This window comes from Microtus ochrogaster, linkage group LG10 (genome assembly GCF_000317375.1).
Source record: "Microtus ochrogaster isolate Prairie Vole_2 linkage group LG10, MicOch1.0, whole genome shotgun sequence".
Classification (NCBI taxonomy): domain Eukaryota; kingdom Metazoa; phylum Chordata; class Mammalia; order Rodentia; family Cricetidae; genus Microtus; species Microtus ochrogaster.
In genome coordinates, this window is record NC_022035.1 from 1,993,511 (window position 1) to 1,999,022 (window position 5,512).

Below are 5,512 nucleotides of genomic sequence, written 5' to 3' on the forward strand. Positions count from 1 at the left end.
AAGAAGCTAAACTCGTAGGGTTATTTATTTTAGAGTCTTCGATTTAACAGATTTTATTCAGGTATTTTATTCAGTATTTTTTTTTTCAGCATTGGTACGATTTTGATTAAGCCCCGGGGTCATGCCTTAGAACCTTTCCCAGTTATTTCAAACCTAGTGCTCTCTGTATTCCCATCCCTTGGACCTCTAGCATCCCTGTGACCAAGGAAGGCACATGGTCCCTTCAACTGCCCTGTTTGCTCCACACAAGTCAGGCCTGGCATTGAGTCAGCTCTAATTTGCCAGAACCCAGGGCCAGAGTGATTGTCCAGCGGTTTTTAATGTAGACCCTCATTTGCTGTCTGAGATGCTGGACAACTCACAGACGCTCCAAGGATTGCTTTCCCGCCATTCCTTGGCGCTGCACTGCTAAGAATGTGCAGTTGGCAGGGAGTAGATTTGCATTTTGCTGCAGTGTATGTAATACTTTTCCTCACAGGAGAAAGCAGTCAGCTCTCACTGATAGGGGTCCTAATGGTCCATGTGCACAGCCTCGAGCCAAAAAGCTCAGGGAGAGCTTTGAATTCAACAACAGTGTTAACCACAGAGGGAGCCCCTTGCAGAATGATAAAACATGCTTCACCACAGTCAGGTGTGCAGCTGGCCCCATGCAGCATCTGCAGAAAACTCAGGTCCGTGTACAAAACTTCGGTTTTCTCCTCCTGGAAGTTCACGTGTCTCATCCAGCTGCGTTTGCATAGCTTAGGCATGCTACAGCCAAGGCAAGATTTACCAAAACTCATAGAGAAAACAAAACAGACACAGCCCAAGAAGCCAGTCTGCTAAGCACCCAGTTTCCTCCGATGATGCTTGAGAAATTTGGTGCCACGATAAATGCAGGCTCACCAGCGGTGAGTTTCCATGGAGTCGCTTGCTGTGGCAGCTCAGCTTTCTCTGAAGTGAAGGGTACTGAACGGAATGAACGTCCCCATCAGCACAGCTTTGGGATCAGTGAGCAGAAACTCTGCCGTGGGGAGGAGGAGGTCAGGTTCTCAGAGAAGACAGGGAGTTCTGCACCTTTTTCTCTCAGTCAGAAGGGTCAGAGCCGGCAGACTCAAGGAGAGCTGGCGCGTTACTCTGAATTAATAATGAGGACTAACATCTCCTAGCATTTACTGCACCCCAGACGCTCTTGGAAGGGCTTTACACGTGTCAACATGTTAATCCTCACAACAGCTCAACGAGGTACATATTATTATGATCCACATTTGAAAGGTGAAGGGGCGGGAAGCTCAGAGAGAGGGTAAGCGTTTAAGTCAGGAGAGCAGCTGCCTGGCTGCCGGAGCTACAGGTTTGTCCAGGACAATAACAAGCCCTGATGAGTTCCTAGCGGGGCCTGGCTGGGTATGCAGCTGCAGAGCCGGCCTCCTGTTTGTCCTCACAATAAGCCCCATTAATGAGGCGAGCATGATTGGGCTTCCTTGCTCCGGCAACCTGAAAGAGCCTATAGAATACAGATGCTATTGTGAACGCTTTTGTAATCTGGAGCCCCCCCTCCCTCTTTTTTAAAAAAAAATAAATAAATAGAATAATCAACTTCTTAATGTATCCATAGGGAATTCAGGGAAGGGATGAAGAAGCCGCTTCTGTTTTTGAGGCATTTGCAGTCATTGTTGGTGAGGCAGAGCCAACAGATGGGGAACAATGGGGAGAGACTCAAGGCCTGGTGTAGGCAAACAGCACTGCAGTGTGCTGGTGAATGGTGTGCCGAACAGAGCTAGGCAGGCACTGGGGCCGCAAGGGGGATGGGAAAGAGAAAGAGGCCGGTGCCGATGCCTCTCCTAAGCCTCAGACCTTACTTTCCTGAGCTGAAAATGAAGACGTAAATTACCTTCAAGACATTTTCCAGCTTTCACATACAAACGAGTCTGGATCTTTTAGGCAAGTAAGATTTTTGCGTGTGGTATTGATTACAAGTCAGATTGCCCTGCTAACCGATACGCCCAGACCCCAGCTCACATGCCAGACTGCTACAGTTTCCTCTGTGAGCTCTGTGAGTGCATACAAATGCCAGTCTTCCTGTTTAGTTTGCTTGGCAACTCATCTAACAATGATGCTGGTAACATTATGCCTTCACCGTCTCTCACTTGTTTGCATTTCCTTTTCTGTGTCTAAATATGAAATTATAGTATCCATGAGCTACAGAACGTAATAACTTGACTGGTTTGATTTTTCAAAGAAACAACTTTACCAAACGGAATACTTAGACATCTTGCTCATTATCAGTTAATATTTTTCTCTTCTTTATCCTTGTATATGTTTTAAACATTTATTTATTACTTGTTTGCTTGCTTAGTTTTTTTTTTTTTTTTTCCTTTTTCTGTTTGGATTTTCGAGACAGGTTTTCTCTGTGGCTTTGGAGTCTGTCCTGGAACTAGCTCTTGTAGACCAGGCTGGCCTCGAACTCACAGAGATCCGCCTGCCCCTGCCTCCCGAGCGCATTAAAGGCGTGCATTACCACTATCCGGCTTCTTCTTTAGTTTTTCAGACAAGGTCTCACTACGTAGCCAGGCTTATCTTGAGGTAGGCTAGCCCGACCTTGCACTCGATTGGTCACTTCTGCCTGAGCCTCCCCAATGCTGGAACATTCGAACACACAGGACTCCATCCACTATCACACAGGGCTGCTGCTTAGACCCTTCGACGTGTTCCAAATACTGCTTATGCCTCCTGCCGAGCTGAGTGTACAACTGACGGGAATGAGACAAATTCTTAAAACCTGATTTTTGTGTCATTAGGGGCACAGTGTTTTCAATAGTAAAATGTTTCGCATGCCAAAGGCATAAGCCTAATATTAAAAAACAAACAAACAAACAAACCGCAGGAAGTTTGCGGTCACTCGCTGAATTACAGCATAATAAAGGAAGTGGGGTTCGGGAGGTACTTCTGGGGATGATTCTGAGATCGGCTTTCTGCAGCATGAACTACTCCCCAGTAAAGGAAGTGGGGTTCGGAAGGTACTTCTGGGGATGATTCTGAGATGGGCTTTCTGCAGCATGAACTACTCCCCAGTAAAGGAAGTGGGGTTCAGAAGGTACTTCTGGGGATGATTCTGAGATGGGCTTTCTGCAGCATGAACTACTCCCCAGTAGAGCTTTTATAATACTCTTCGGAGCTTCTGTGGTTTCCAGATCAGCACCACTGACACTTAGCAAGTTCTAGGTACCAGACTATCAGCCTGGTGAGCTATTGTAACAACAGTACCTTCAAATATTGGTTCTAAAGCACCTCCACACTTGAGAGTTAATGCTGTCATGCGGACTGTCCACAGGACAGTGTGTGGTCGTGCGTCATAAGCCGTGACTCATTGCCTACACAGTCCCTCGCTGTGCCCACCGGAAACAGAAAAGATGCCTGAAGGCACAGCATGCGCTCCGTGTGGCATTTCCCCGATGCGAGCTGTTCACAGCAGGACTAAAATTCTACTGGAGTATTTATAAATCCAAGTGGTGTTCCCAGTGCTATCTTCCATTGCTCCTGTAGAGAGCTAATTCTTTTCTGGCATAGGGGGTTACATGCTCCCCCCCCCCGGTCTTCTCTCCTTGTATTTAACCATCATGGCATCTTCGTGAAGGCTAGAAAGAAAGTGTCTTGGAGGGGGCTTGTGTCTCTAGAAACATCAGTTCCTCTAGCCTCTTAGCTTCTATTTATCAAATTCCTATCTCAAATACCATTTCTTCAGTAAAGTCTTTTCTTGAGCCATCAAACAAGGTGATACAACTTCTCGCTTTTAAAATGCCCCATCTCTCCAACTCTGGTTTGGATTTCTGTAGATCAGACTTGTGTTGTATGAGTTAGTGCTGTACTTTCTTTTATCTACCAATAAGTGTTGGGGTTTGGATTGCATCTTTCTTACTATCGTTTGGCTTCTGCCTTTTCGATCCCAGTAACACCCAGTACTAACTTAGCCAGTAGCTGTTGAATTGTGGTGTGCGGAGGCAGAGCTTCCAGCAGAGCCAGAAACCCATCAGATAGCTTTCAGCCAGGCCATTTACTGTACAGGAGCATACACTTGGTGTTTGTTCCTAAGAATGCCTGTGCAGGTGGCTGTCATACGTTCTTCTAACATTTATAGAATACTTGTAGTCGTGTGTAAGGAAGAAACCCACCCAGAACGGATGGAGAAATGCAAAGATGTTCTGGAGAAAAACAGCTCTTTTTTTTTTTTTTTTTTTTAATTTTGGAGCTATCGAGGGCCAGCTTTAGACATTAGAAAGGGACAGGACAGGGAAAGGAGGACAAATTTTTGATTTCACAATCTTGCCTGGGGCCTTGACGGCCAGAAGCTGCTGTTTTAACTCGATCTGTGGCTTCATGTCGTTTCAGAAGGGACTCAGGAAATCTCACTCTAGTGTTATGGGGAATATTATCAACCTAAAAGGACAATTCTGAGCATGAGAAACAAGCTTGTCTTGCTTCCCGAGAGCCCTAACCAGACTTATAAGATCGTGAGTCTTGAAACTACTGAAGACATTAGGAGAAAACACATCCGATTCATTTGCAGCTCAGTTCTTCACAGAAGCTCAGCAGGACAAAGAGCAAACGAACTGTTACTGTTCCCCTGGTACTTTACGTGTTTGCTAGATGCACACCTTGAAATGATTACTTATTACATAAATCAATGACAGAGTTTCAGCAGCGAAATTCATTGAAGGAAAATTTGATCAGCAAAGAAATAGTTCATATGTATGGATTTTTAAATTTTTAACTGCATTTGTGATTTAATCTAGACTTCTTTTTTTTTCTTTTTTTCCTTCTTCTTCTTCTTCTTTTTTTAATCTGCACTGGCTCTTTCTTTTTCTTTTTAACCTCCTTTTTGAGCTACAGCAGCTGTTCTTCCCAGGTTCATTTTTCAAGGAATACTGCCATCATGTGGTCTCGTGTGACAAGACAGCTCATATTCTGATCCCTCCAGAATACTCTTTGTGGCTTGGAGAAGGGCTTTGCTGCTTGAGATTGTGTCTGTGGATTCCTTTCCAAAAGATGAATTCTTCAAATACTTGCCAAAGGCTGAACTCTGGTCCAGATTTTGACTCAATTATCTAGTTACTATATCAATCCTAAGATCCAGAAACAACCAGCCTTTGGCCACCTCACAAACTTGCTGAGCCTCCCATGTTCCCCACTTAAAGGCAGCAGAACGCGTTTGCCCGCCACTTTCATGTAGTTGACGACTTTTTTTCATGACGCAGAGGCAGAGAGAACAAAACAAGAGCTCTTAGAGGGAGTTATTATGGTGCTGAAAACTCCCAAACAAGTGAAATTGGAAACAAGTGAAGTTGGTAATTAACATGTTCGAATAAACAAACAAATGATGTGGGTTCTGTATTTTCTTAACAGAGAAGAACTGACAGGCCGTTTTCCAGCTCCAATTCAGCTGCTCCATAGCAAGAAAATCTGTATACAGACAGAAAAACATGAATCTCTTCTCCCCACTGGTCCCCCAGCCCTGCAGTTATATCTGCATGAGCCA